At 41.0% G+C, this 14,784-nt stretch overlaps 1 protein-coding gene across 6 annotated transcripts in view; it reads left to right on the forward strand.

The window, feature by feature from the left end:
* The window catches only part of CALD1 (caldesmon 1), a 170,475-nt gene that overhangs the window by 55,933 nt on the left and 99,758 nt on the right, over positions 1-14,784 (forward strand). For all 6 annotated transcript variants that reach the window (XM_012650610.1, XM_012650612.1, XM_012650609.1 and 3 more), the window contains exon 2: positions 3,358-3,445. The gene's annotated coding sequence lies outside the window, so the exon portion shown is untranslated. The remainder of the gene's footprint in view (positions 1-3,357; positions 3,446-14,784) is intronic.

The following is a 14,784-nucleotide window of genomic DNA, read 5'->3' on the forward strand; positions in this document are numbered from 1 at the left end:
GAAGAGGAAAAGAAACAAACAAGCAAATCAGTTGGGTGCAGTAGATTATGCCTGTAGTCCCAACTACCTGGGAAGCTGAGGCAGGCAGGAGGATTACTTGAGCACAGGAGTTTGAGGCTGTAGTGAGCTATGATTGGGCCACTGCACTCTGCCTGGTTGACAAAGCAGACTCCATCTCTAAAAAACAAACAAACAAAAACAAAAACGAAAAATCCTCCTCCAAAACATTTTTTAAAATAGATCTCAAAAAGGTAAAAGAAAATGTCAATGTTGGCATCTATGACTACTCCATGTGTTTAGTCAAGGAAAGAGCTTTGAATAAAACAAATCTGGGTTCCAATTCCAACTCTGTCATTTATTAACTATGTAACAGTGAATCTGAATCTGTTTTCTTAATTTCAAAGGAGGATAATAAAAAGCAACTAGCTTCAGAGTTTTCTCATGAAGATTAAATGAGAACAGATATCAAGCACCTTGCACATAGTAGGCATTCAATAAGTTATAGATATTATGCAATACCTTATCATTTTTCTTGGAGCTATCAAATACACTTGTCTCCTAGAATCGATGGAGAAGGCTGGGAGTAGGCGGCCCCCAAAAAGCAGTACTCTTCTCTGAGCACCTGTTAGATGTTGAAAAGGGGGAACTTTGTTGAACTTGTTTTATTCACAGCTATGACAAGGTTATTCACAGAAACAGAAACATACACAATATATTTTTTTCTTGAAAGACTACAGAATTATACATAAACCATCTGAGTTGAAGGACTCTTAAAAATCTATTCCAAATGGTTCATGTTACAGATAAAGGAGTTAGTAGTTAAATGACTTGTTCATGGTCAATTCACTTGTTAGTATCTATTTAAATGACCCAAATTCCCTAAGATCACATATTTCCTTCCTTCTAACATACTCCTAGCTCCCATAATCAACTGTAAATGTAAAACAGAGACAATTAATATGTTTTATTGTTACTGGCTCATTCTGACTAAAACCCATAGATCTATTTTTAAGTATTTTATTTTAATTTCCATCTCCACAAATTATGTGACTTCCTGCCAACTATGACTGAAATAGCTACTTGCCATTCTTTTCCCATTCCAAGGATTATGTCCTCTAGCTTTTCATTCTTCTGTCTGTTATTAAGAAATAGTCTGCCTTATCCTCTAACATACAAGACAGAAAGGAGCTCTTGGAAACCCGCAGAACACTGTTCTCTTCAAGTTCCCCAAGTGAGAAAGGGAGTGGGGAACCTCTGTGGATACAAAAGTGACAATGTGCACCCCTGGTAGTGTCCTCTCTGGGCAGGGAAAGACCATCAGCACCGCTGCTGTCCTCATGCTTCCCAGCAAAGGCAGCAATGTGGGTATCATTTCTTCATAAGACCCTTGGTTCAGCACATCTTTCAGCAATGTGTACCCTACTAGTGGACATATGAGCCCACATCCCATATAAACTGAATACCCTGGAAGAGCTTCATAGTCACAGAGCCCACAGCCATCTCATAACCTCATAATCTCTGCACAATCGGCTATTGCATTTACTCGTGATCAGAAGCGTGTTTTGCCTGTACCTCACCAGAATGCAAGCCCCATGCAAACAGAGTCCCTGCTCACCACCGTGTGCCCCGTCCTAGAGCAGAGTACTCAGCGAATAAGCGAATGTGGGCACATGTGCTGGCTTCGAAGGCTGGCTTCGCTACTAGCTGGTTGAATTCAGGCCGATGACTTAAACACAATGAACTTCTCAGAGTTTATCCTAAGACAAGAATATGTATCTACAAGGTTATTGTAGTCATCAAATGAAATAGATATGTGCTTAGCACAAGGCTTAGTTCTAAAAAGCACATAATAAACAATAGTTACTATTATTATTTCCATAAGGAAAGCAAAATACATTATAAAAGAGTCATTTGAGGATTGTTTTATAGAAATAGTAATATTGAAATCAAGGAACCCTAATTTAACTGTGTAAGGTAAAATTTTAAATTAATTAAAATCTGGTTCTTCTAGCTAGCTATATAAAATTATTCATTTTCATAAAGGATCCCTAATTTAAGCTTTGCAATGATTTCCTGTTATAATAAGTTATCATTTTAGACCCTCCCTTTCTCCCAAACCCTTGGTATCCATTTGGATAATGGCATCTTCTGAGAACAATTGTGGTAGAAATTTTAAAGTAGGATTTTAACTATTTTTTGTAAACATATGCTGGTAGTGTTTTTCCATGTGTGTAATCTAGAAAGACACTAGTTACTGTTTCTCATGATACTGAATGTCTTTAGCTAGAGGTTTCCCAAAGGCTCTAAGAAAATCAGCACTCTTGTAGGACTAGAAATCTGATTGAGGAGAGAAATTACTTTTTCTCTTTTATTACACCTTGGTTCTCCCGTAATGAATGTTTTCAAATAAAACCCATTTTTCCCTATGCCTGAGGAGATGGTTAAATCAAATGAGCAATAAATAGTGCCTGGCCATTTGCCACTGGCTGCGGTGGGGTCTGGAGAAGGAAGGCAGGCTCATTCGCCTAACAGTCCAGCTCCCTTCCCGTCTTCCTTCATCGTGGGTCTTTTCCTTCCTCACCATGTCCTGTCTAGACTCAGCTTTGCCTGCGGAGAACTTTGGCAACTGCTTCTAAGCCAGGTCAGCCAGAAACTGTGTGTTGGGCGGTGCATTAAAAGCTATGATTTAAAGGGATACAGAGAGGAAGGCTCACAAGGGCATCTATTTGAATTTGCAAAGTCACTGATGGTAAAGAAAGATCTTCAAACAGGGAGGAAGAGTTTCATTAACTTTCTAGCCCTTAGACCCTAAATCTGAAAATAAAAAGGAACAACCTTATCCGAAGACAAACTCCACTTTTCGTGACTTTTAGCCATTCACTTTATTTTTTCTCTTTAAAGCCTTTCTTGCTTTGTCTCACTCACAAGATAGTTCACGAACATACACAGATGCTATAGACCAAAAAAAAAAAAAAGTTTTCCGTTTACAGCATTTTCTTCCTCTATTTCCCCTTTACTCATTCTCAAATTTTAAAATAAACATATTGAGGGAATTGGGAGAAGAGAAAGGGAAACTTTGCAAATAAATACAGTCTCTGCCAGTGGGTTTGCATTAACTATTCCCCCTTCTCTACCCCACGAGATTTGGAAAAAATGAGAGATTGGCTTCGTAATAATTGTGCTTATTTTCTTTAGAATGAAAATGCATAATAGCTATTTCTATCCATGCCTTATTTCCCCCTTTAAGGTCCTAACTAACAGCAGCACCTAAGGAAGAAATGATATCATAAAATATATAGTCTGTATTAACTCAAATTCATTCAACTTAATCATACTTCCATCCTCCTTTTATTCCAGGTATCACTGAAACTTTTCAAGAGCATCCAATCGAATTCCACGAGGATTGGTGATCAACCAGAAGGCTCAGACATCTGATTGCTTACCTGTGAGTAGAGTTTATGTTTTTCTTTGGGCTCTGCTTCTGGAAGTTACATAGCCTCTCTGCCCAATTTTCTGAAGTCTTGCACCTAAAGATGCATTGTAAGAAACCAGTCTTTCCACTGTGCCCTCATAGTATACTTACCAGTTAATCAGTTAGAATCTATTACATAGAGTTTTGAAGAAATCGTTTTCCTGTTTTTTTGTAATCTGATTTTTTTGCATTATTTTTTTCCTCTGCATTTGTAATATCTTAAACAAAACATTCCCTGATCAATAATGCAGTCTTTGCTTCCTGTGAAAAATGCTGGTGACCCAAGGCAATGAAGAGAGAATGAGTCAGTCTCCCAAGGTGAATACTGGTGATTTCAGGAGCAATAAGTAACCCCACTTTCAATAAATCTTTCTCACCTGGGAGGAGAACTTCTACCAGCAGAGGGACCACTGAGGAGCAGGAAGAGGAGAATTTCAGAGGCTAGAGGATAGAGACGCCAAAGGGAATTTCATTCATTCACAATTTTGCTGGGGTTGGCCCCAGTAGGAATAAAAGTTTTTCAGGAATTTAGCACAGTTCTTGGGCAATTATTGTTGCAAGATTACATCTGTTGCCCCCATACTAGTTTGCTCAGGCTGCCATAGCAAAATACCACTGTCTAGGTGGCTTACACAACAGAGATTTATTTCTCACTCTTCTGGAGGCTGAAAGTTTGAAATCAAGGTGTTGGCAGGGTTGATTTCTTGAGGCCTCTCTCGCAGAGCAGAGGGCCACCTTCTCCCTGTGTCTTCAAGGGGTCATCTCTCCGTGCACACACCTACCTGGTGTCTTTCTCTCTGTGCTCAAATTTCCTCTTCTTGTAAGGACACCATTCATACTGGATTAGGCCCACACTAAAGACCTCATTGTAACTTACTCACCTGTTTGAAGACCTTATCTCCAACTATGGTTACTTTCTGAGGTTCTGGGTGTTAGGACTTCAACATAGAATTTGGGGGAAACACAATTCGGCTCATGACACCACCATCATTATGTCTTCTCTCATATGCTGATTTCTAGTTATTTCATATGGAGCTCCCTCTTGTTCTTCTCTCCTGAACTTCCTTAGCACTTATATCACTCTCAGAGCACGTGGGGCTTCTGGAGTGTGTTATAGTCCTTTGTGTACAGCTCTCATTTCCCTATGACACTATATAATTTCCGAAAATGTAGAGTGTGCCTTTTACATCTCTCATAGAGGAGGTCTGTGTATAGTAGGCATTTAATATTTATTAAACAACTGACTGACTGAATGAATGAATGAATGGATAGAGGATTAGATGTAGCCTCTGAACCTACAATTTCTCTGCTGTAAGAGTGTCTCCAAATGATGATTATTAAAGGTGCTTTCTCCTCACTTGCTGCCCCCCAAAACAGGTGAAATAAGCCAAGGTTGGGGAGAGGGGGTGAAAGAAAGGTGTCATTGACTTATGGCAGAGACATACCTTTCTCCTCAGAGTGGTAGGAAACAGTGAAGAACATGAACATGCCCTAGATGAGTCACCTTCCCATGAAAATACGGTTTGGGGAGCTGAGGGGGACCTCCTGACTTTAAGGGCCTGTGGGACATGCAAAGGCAGGTGTCTAGAAAACAAGAGATCTGCAAGTCTGAAGGTCAGGTGAGAACCAGGGGGAGGGATTTCACAGGCATAACCGACAGAGGGGAAGTAGCACCACATCAGTGGATGAGGCCCTCCAGGGAAGACAGTGCAGAGGGGAGAAGTGCAGTGGCTTAAAGCTTCCATCAGAAATGGTATGGAGAAGTTTTTCCTGATAAATAGCAGGAGAAGGGTGCTCCCAAGAGGAAGAACTCTACACGCTACTTCTAATGAGGGCATGTGAAAACATGTATATTATTAGCCAATGTGTATGTCTATTCTTTTCTCCCTGTATTTCTTTGGACCTATTTTGTTCCATCTTCTACTCTCTCTTTGGGAGCTGTGCCCCAAATCATTCATATGGGGCTCACCCTACCCAACTTCACTCCCCTCTAGCTAATACAGCCACGGACTCATGTTTGATGCCCCAGCTGCCTGCCCAGGGGCTGTCATATAACAGCATCTTCCTTTGGGGCCATTTCCTTTATCAGCCAGTCAGAGCTGACCAGGAGTAGACTCCTCATGACCAAAGAGACAGAGGCAGGTCCTTTTCAGGGTCAGGGGGCAGCCACTCAGTTGCCATGGAGCATCCTCTTGTCTAGATGGTCAGTGAAGTCCACAGCTGGGGGTGGGAGATGTGCCTTTTTTGCACTGGACTCCCTCCTTAGTCCATTTTCCCTGCTTATTGTCCCACCCCAGCTGTTCCCCAGAGTAGGCTTTGGCAGTATTTTTGGATTTCCTTGTCAGGCCAGAATGGGAGCTGGTAGAGAGTGGAGGGGCCAGGCCACGGCTCCTGACAGCCACGACTAGCCTCTCCTCCCTGGGCCCCACCATCAGATGTCATTTCTAATGGGGCCCTATTTCCCCCAGGACTGAATCTCCCTAACTTGCCATGTTAGTGTGATGCAAATAAAAGAAGGAAAGGCATTCATTCATTTCTCTTATATTTTACAAAGTGTCATTACTTTTCCTTTAAGTTCTCTCCTTGCTTTATATTTTTTTTTCTTCTCTCTCCTTAATTTTCTTTCAGAAACCCCTGATCTTTGGGGTTTGTCTGATTATTGGCAAGAGACTATCAGAGGTCTGGACATCTCCTATTTCCTTTCCACACACTCCCACCCATGTTTTTAAATTAACTTTGAGATACCAGCTTTCTTCAAGTACCCACTTCCACACTTTCCTCTTTGTATTCTTGGAGTAGCCAGGAAAAAGGTCCCTGTTTTCTCGGAGCTACCCAAAGCTCAATGACACCTGTGTCAGTGACATTATGCAAATTGCTATTTGTATCAAATGAGACATTTTGAAGGCGAAAGGAAAGAGCTCTGCAATCCATGAATGGCCTGTTTGGGGTGTTCAATGAATGATGGCCAGTGGCCAGCATAGGTGCCTCCCAACCGTGTTTCATTAATTTCAGTCAGCTCAAGGGCTTGGAGAGAAAGATCATTTTCCTATGAGCATGTAAAAGAAGTGCTTTGAGTTGTAAGCACCTAGCAGGCTTTGCCCTTATTTTAGAACAGCACAAATGAGAGATTTTATCACCACTGTGGGCCAATATTTTTGGAGTCAGTTGAAGCTCCAGATGGAGTGGAAAGAGAAGTTTGGGATATTTTTTTTTCTTCTTCTTCTTTCCTTGAATTTTGCAGAACAAGTCTCCCTGGACACCCTTGACAAAGTGCTCAGTCTCGTTTAGTTTGAATGTGCCCAAACTTGCTATACTAGGATCTGAAGGGCTCTTTCTTAAACTAAGATTCTTTCCTATGGATCTCTGGCAGTGGCTGTAGAACTAAGCTCATATGGGAGAAGGACTGAAATCCAGTCCCTTCCACGGGAGTCCGCCCTCAAGGAGACTGCCCTCAGGGTCCTTGTCGTGAGGTATGAGAGGGAAAATACATGATGGGCTGGGGCATAGCCCAGGTCTGGTTAAGGACTGAGGGGACATGGGTATCACAGATTCCATGGTCTTCCCAGCATTCTGGGAACCTTTTATCAGGGTAAGGAGGGTAAGAGAACATTCTACCACCGCCGCGTGCAGATTTCGTAACCTTGCACAAATGATGGAATTTCCCCGTCCGGGGATTTGCACCTGGCCTTAAGAGGCACCTCCACGGAAGCACACCTTTCTGCCTGACATGAGTATTGACAGAAAGAGATTGTGTCAGAGGGCATAAGCCAGGGTGGTGGCTGGGGGCACAGATAGCAGGGAGAAAAACAGACAATAGCGCCAGGAGCTCTTGCCTAGACTTCTGTTCCCATAAGCATGAGTGAGTATGCAGTAAAGAGAAAAGAATGATTGTGCTATTTAGCTTGGAAACAAAACTATCAAGTCTTACCTGAGCTTCCAACTCTAACAGGATTTGTGCAGTTATAGGACACAGGCTCACCTGCTTCTAAACTCTGCTTCAGGATGCTCAACAAAATGAACTTGTGAATGTCTTGCACTATCCTGTACGATAGTACTCCAGTAGGATTTAAGCAGAACACACAATCTGGTGGTTTTTTCCTCCTCCCCTTTGCTAATTCAAAATAAAATGTCCATCATTCACTCTAACACCAGCTTTTAAGAGCTGGAGACAAATGGAGTCTGAATATTCACGCCAATGTGGTACAAATGAGCTGTGAGTTCAGGACACTGGCTGTTTCACTGACAGGGGGAAAGGGCGGTTGACTAGTTTAATATCCTTGGCTGAAAACACTTTGTTGAAGAGTAATAGAAAAGGCCAACATTAATATTGATTCCTGTTCTTTAATGACCAAATATGATGTATCGTGGAATGGGGCAATCTTAGTTTGGGAAAAAGTGTGTTTATTATATCTAGAGGATGTGGAGATGAATGCAAACACATGTGAGGCCTGGAGGAAGGAGCTCTTCTAAGAGCATTTTCTCCCCATTCTTCAATGAATTTCTCCCATAAGTATATTATACCACGATTTTGAATCTGATTTCACCACAGAATTACCAAATTTATTAATATAAAGACATTGTTATAATGAGAGATTCTGGGAACCTCACTGCCTCCCCCAGATTACTGGCTAATGATTTATAAATAAAAGATGAAATTGTAAACGAGGGTTGATGGAGAAACTAGTGACCACCATTAGAACCTTCCTTAAACATATTCAGACGCTCATTCATTCATTTATTCATTTGTTTATTATTCATTCACTTATTACAGATACATTGAACTGGACTTTCTCCATCTCACATGCCATATTAGATCTGGGCTCTATTTGCTATACCAGTATTTTTTCCCATAAAATGGGCTCTTTTTAATTCAATGCAATGGAAAATTTGGTGAATCCAGTGATGTGTTCATTGACGTAAATTACAATTTCTGATACTCTATTTGTTTTTCATTGGCCTCATCTTGGCAAAGGGTTATAATATTTTAAATCTCTCTGTGCTCTCATCCGCCTATCATACTTAATTATGTGGTTCATAGGCAAAAGACTGCAATACACTGGCTATATCTGTAAATCTACTTTTCTGAAAATTGCTGTGAAGAGTGATGCATAATTGTACCCTACATTATTTATTTCCTAGATTCTGGTTTTTGTGTAGAAGGTTTTTTTTGAAAAAAAATGGGGAGAATATAACTGTCATCTCAAAGTACAGTCATCCTGTGGTATTCATGGGGGATTGGTTCCAGAATCCCTGAGGATACCAAAGTCCATGAATGTTCAAGTCCCTGATATAAAATGGCATAGTATTTGGATATAAGCTACACACATCCTTCCACATGTTTTTAATCATCTCTAGATTACTTATAATACCTAATACAATGTAAATGCTATGTAAATAGTTATTATACTGTATTAGTCTTTATTCGTGTTATTTTTATTTTTTGTATTGTTATTTTTTATTGGGGTCTTTTTTCGAATATTTTCTATCCGCTTTTGATTGAACCCGTGGATTCAGAACCCACCGATGCGGAGACCCTATTGTAATTGAGCTTCAAAGCATAGTAAGGATGCTGTGACATTTTTATGGAACACTCATCATAAGACTCAAAGGTGAGATACCAGAAGCTGATCTACCATGAAATTAGCAGAGCCACAGGCCCTCTCCTTGGGACAGGTCATTTAACATTGTATTCTGTTTCTTAAAGAAGGCCTCCCAAATAATCTTCAGGTCCCACAAAACCTGGATGTGCCCCAAGACTGACACAGATAAATTTAGATGATTTAGCTTCATATCTAAAGCTAATTAAGCAAGCAAAGTGAAGAAATGGTCAAAGTGTGAAATGTGGTAATTTATTTTTTTAAGGCTTTAGGACAAATTCAGCTTATTTTCTAAAGTGAACCCCACTTAAGTGAAATAATAAATCAGTTTGCCAAAGCACAAATGAACATAAACAGAAGATTCATTTTTACTTCATTAATAAACATCAAATATGAACTTAACCTAACATAGAGCAGGCCAAACCCTCCTGCTGACAGGAAACAGCTCCTAGCAAGAGCATTTGGGAGAGGGGCATAAATCTCTCCAGGCAATCGCATGATCGTTTCATCATCGAGGCCCTTGCCTCAGGTGACTTTGTATTATCCATTTATAGGTCTTTTAGATGGAACAGAGTATCATGATTAAAAACACCCTCTAAGGCTAGGAAATAAATCCCAGCCCTACCAATTACTAGCTGTGTGACCTTGGGCAAATGACTCACCTTCTCTGGGCCTCCATCTTTTTGTCTGTAAAATGGGGACAATAAGGACCGTTACAAGGATTTAAACTGACATTTTTAAAGTGCTTAGAATTGTGTTCAGCACGTAGTAAGTGGCATAACTGTTGGCTAAACAGATGAACTTGTCCATCTACACTGGAAGCTAGTATGGGATCACTCGTGGGTTCACCCCTGCAACGCCGCACAGTGTCTGGCCTTGCGCATCAGCCATTAATGAAAAACTGTAGAAATCATGGTCACAAACCGGCAATCTGAGGCCCACGCTGCCTTGCAAACATTCTTCCCTTGCCCAGCATGGTTTTTTTTTAAATTTTGAATTCAAATTCTCTTAGGGATGCATGCATTCTCCATCTCCCCCTCAGCCACAATTCCCCAAATATTTACCTCTTTGGTCCTTAAAGTTACTTGAGTTTGCATGGCTGGTATAAATGAATGATCACATAATATGTGAACACTCCTACAGTTAGTACCAGGTTTCTGGCTCATAGGAAGAGAGATGGGGCCAAGGAAGAAGTTCAATATGAGCCACTTCCCCTCCCTGATGCTCTACCTGCAAACACACAGAAGGGAAATAGAAACTAGAGAAGCCGAGTAAGTACACACTTAGAAGCAAGATCTGCAGATCTGCACTACCTAAGGTCAGAGTTAACCAAGACTACGTCAGTCATGACAAGCGAGGTTATGCTGGGGTCCGAAATAGCCAAAATCTCAATGAGTTAAAAACAAAGGTTTGTGTGTCACTCACGCAAGACAAACATGGGTCTCTGGTTCAGTCATCACTGAACACTGTCATCCATACTCAGGGACCCCTGCTGATAATGACTATCTGAAAATATTGCCAGCCGTGGTAGAGAGAAAAGAGATTTCTGGAGGGTCTCACGTTGGCAAGTCACCTGGAAGTGACATGATACTTCTGCTCACAACTCATTAGCCAGAACTAGTCACTTTGTCCCATCTGACCACAAGGGGCCACAAGGGGCCAAGGATGATAGAATTCTATAATGTACCTAGAAGGAGTAGAACAGGAACATGGGGCAAACAGCATGAATGGCCACAGCTATGGCATTGTGTGCAACTTGGAGTCTCAGACCGGGATTCTTAAGCTTTTCAACCAGTTCAACTCAGCAAATATCTCCATGCATCTGTAAATGCATAGCAAAGTACTCAGCACTGTGAGAAGATATCAAAGGAGATGTAGGCCCTGACATCGAGCAGCTTCAGACTAGGTCAAGAGAAAGAGATGTTATAAAACATTGAGTAACAAAGCCTTATGATAGTGATCACCAAGAAGAATGGTGCCAACAATGCAGTAGAAGCTGAAAGAGAGGATGGTTTTTGGATGAAGATAAGACTTGAGCTAAACTCTAGAAAAATATATGGAATTTGCAGAGGGAGTGGAAGGCACTTCAGGTTATGGGAGGCAGGAAGCAGGGACAAATGCCCAGAGGCAGATGAAGCCACATCATGGCAGGACTAGGGAGTTTGGCCTGGCCATGAGTCGTGTCTGCAAGAGAGGGATCCGGGGACAGACAGAGTAGGGCCCTTTGATGGAGCGTTTCTGGGGTCCACAGATGAACAAGATGATGGCATGTGGAAGGAAGATCATCTTTCCCCAATAACCTCCTCCAAAACTGAGGCACATACACCTCCCAGTCACCAGCCCTTACTAGCAATGCTTATTCTCAAAATCAAGAGTCCTGAATGCCCAATAACTTCCCAGACCTGCGAGGCAGTCTTGAGTGGAGACAGTGCTAAGCCTCGGGTTGCTCTTGCTTCCAGTTTAAGGCGTGTTTGATCGCTTCTCCTGCTAAAAAAGAATATCTAAGTTCAAATGAAATAGCCTCTCATTGCTGGGGTCAGTTCAGCCTTTTTGCTGAGTAACATCTGTTTTTGAAATTCGGCTGAGACCCTGACTTAAAACTGTTTAACTTAAAACTCAGCAAGAGAACATCTTGTTTTTATGAATGTCCAGGGGCTGTGTGTCAACAAATAAAAGGTCTGTTTGTGGTATTCAAAGTGGAAAAGCTGGTTTTGAGATGTTCTGCCACTGGGATAAATTTATTATGGACTGTTTGTTTCTTGGAATCATGAATCAAAGTTTGAAAAACACAGTGAACCAGCTTAGTTTAAATCAGCAAATTTCTGCTTGATGGTGGGTGAGAAACATGCTCTTACTGTCAGAAGTTTGCTGAGCTGGATGGATCCAGAAAGATGCCCTCTTTCATGCCTCCCACCTTAGCAGGGTGAAGATAATGTCTTATGTGGATTCCCTGTGTCTGCATGAATTCTGGCAAAGAGAAGCTGATGGATCATTACTTACACGTTACATACACAGGACCCAAAGAGGGAAAGAAAGGGGTGAGAATGGTTCACCATCCCTCGAATCAGACGAGTTAGTTCCTTTACTTCTCCCCTACGACTTTAGGACAGAGAGGTGGAAAGGAGTTTCATTCATCTGCACTCTGGCACAGAGTAGATGTCAGTTTATGTTTGATGAATGAATGCAAACTCCGGTCTTACACATTTACATTTCCTTTATAAATGCATGTCTGTGGGTGCATTAATATCGTTCCTGTTTGAAAAAGACATTACCACCCATATCTTATTCTAACGCAAAAGAAACCATTAAACCATTCCTGTAGTTCTCTCTCATAGCGCCTTGTTTCCTTTCTTCCTAACCCTTATCCCAATTTGTATTCTGTTTATTGCCTACACCCACCACCAGACTGTGGGCACCCTGAGGGCAGAGTAGTGGTGTTCACAATTTATATGCCACACTAAGCAAGGTGCCTAGTGCATGAATAATACTTCACAAATGTTTACTGAATGTTTTTATTGAAATTCTCATTGTGGTGATGGTTGTAGAGTCTCAACCACTCCTGATTGTATCTTAACTTGAACACAGAGCAGATGACAACGGGGCTTACAATGCAGTTGAATATGTAGGGGTCTGTTGTGTAATGACATACTCACATTCATTTGGCCATACGCTCTATGTCCTGGTGGGATGAGTTAGTCTAACCATTTCCATTTTCTCAGTGTAAAGTTGTCAAGCTACCTCTGCCATAGCTGGCCAGAATTAATGTCATAGCACATGGCAGTAGTTTAGGATTTTTTTCTCTCAAATGGTTAACTTATTCCTCGTGGGATTCCATCTATGACTTTAGCCTTTATTAGCAAGACAGTCTGGCCCACCAAGCACCTGGTAAAGGCAGTACACGGATATATGGTCAGAAAGATGTTTTGGTACCCAATGGGCCTATGGCTTAATGTCCACATTCATTTGTCCAGTGGTCACTGTTGACCTTTCTGATGGTCAGGCAAAATACGAACACAACAACTTGAGTAGGAACAACATAGATTCATTTGCTCCTTTTGCTTTAGCTGTCTGTGTAGACAGGGTTGAAATGGGAATGATTTGTGCGTTCCAAAGGATCTCAAGAGAAATGCTCATTCGTTTACAAGAGGTGCAATTCCACAATAGTTTCTTGCTTTGTATACTTGAAAACATTCCCAAAGAAACAAAGTTGGATGCAGAAAAAATACTGGGAGAAAAGAAAAATAATACTCCAAATTCTGAACAATTCTACTTTAATAGGTTGCTCTGTCTGCCAGCTGGCCACAGGGTTGACTACTTGTAATATATACTTTTGGTAGGCCACATGTAGTTCTTGGAACTGTTTATATTAGGCTGCAGAAACTTAATTATTCTAAAATTGGCAGGATTCTCTTTGGTTACTTAATACAAAATTGCTTAGTCATCTTTATACATAGTGTAGACAGCTTTTGTTTAAGTGTGAAAAGTGGAAACTGCAAATGTACTCCGAAGAAATTTTAGTTCAGGTAGAAAAACAAGAAGGTATCATTTTTTTCAAGATGCTTAGCAGGTGGTTGCCACATGTTTTAATTTGACAAGTTCGGTAACTGTGGAGTTGAAGTTCTTGATTACGAGTATTTTTCCGTTTTCTTTGTGGATTTCGTCAGAAGTAAAAAGCTGTTTGTTGTTGCTGCTTCTTGGATTGTTTTCGAATCCTACATTTTGCAAAGTGCAGGTTTTTCTGCAAGACAGTGAAGAACTCTAAAGTCAGCTGTTGGAACAGCTTTCTCAGAAGCAAACAAGGATGTCATTTCAAGCTGGTTGTCACGAAGATCCTCCTTTTGACTCTTTTGGGTTTAAATCCTATCTCATCATCCTTAAATTGCTGCCTTCCAAATGCAGTACAGATCCATAGCGCTTCGGCGAGGAAATGGGCAGGCAGAATAAGTTTCTTCCGTGTATTTTGAAGTCTGAAGTGGCGCCGGAGGTTTCCAGTTTTTCCAGGAATGCCCATGGCAACCTCACACTCTTCCTGTGATCTGAGCTGGGGCTCCTAAGAGAGATGGTGAGAAAAGATAAAAGTCCTGTAGCCAATGGGTAGAGACACCAGGCCTGGGAAGGGTAGGTTCCCAAGCAAACATCCAGAACAGTACCTTATGTTTCTAATTACTGAGTGTGGTTAGAGAGCGAAATCAGGCAACATTTTTTTTTAGACTGATGGAAGCATTTAAATCGGCTCTGAATGTCAGTGTTTTCTAATTATGATGGAGGAGTGGCAAGGAATCTCCAAAGGCCATGGAAATTTGAAGTGTTTCAGCTGAACCCTGATTCTCTTCTTATTCATCATATGTTTTCTTTCTTCTTCTTTTTCTTTGAACATCCCAGAACAAACCTATTCCCTCAGTTAAATAGCTAATACTTCTCTTCCTGAAACCAGAATGTCTTTCTAAGACAAAGTTCTTTTCCACTAGAGGAAAACAACCACAACTGCAAACCAAAATATAAAATAGAGCTCCATAGTAAACCACCACAATCCCCAAGGTTACTAAGAGCTCAACTGGAGATGCAGCCTTTGATAATGTCTTAGCCAAGTTCATCTGTTCACCAATTAAGTCCAATGAATAAGCAATGCCCTGGAATCCACTCCAATTCAACAAGTGTGAACTCAATGCTAAGTATAAGAAAAATAGTCAAGAAATTTGATGGATCACAGTAGTC

This window comes from Propithecus coquereli, unplaced genomic scaffold, assembly GCF_000956105.1.
Source record: "Propithecus coquereli isolate 6110/MARCELLA unplaced genomic scaffold, Pcoq_1.0 Scaffold335, whole genome shotgun sequence".
NCBI lineage: Eukaryota > Metazoa > Chordata > Mammalia > Primates > Indriidae > Propithecus > Propithecus coquereli.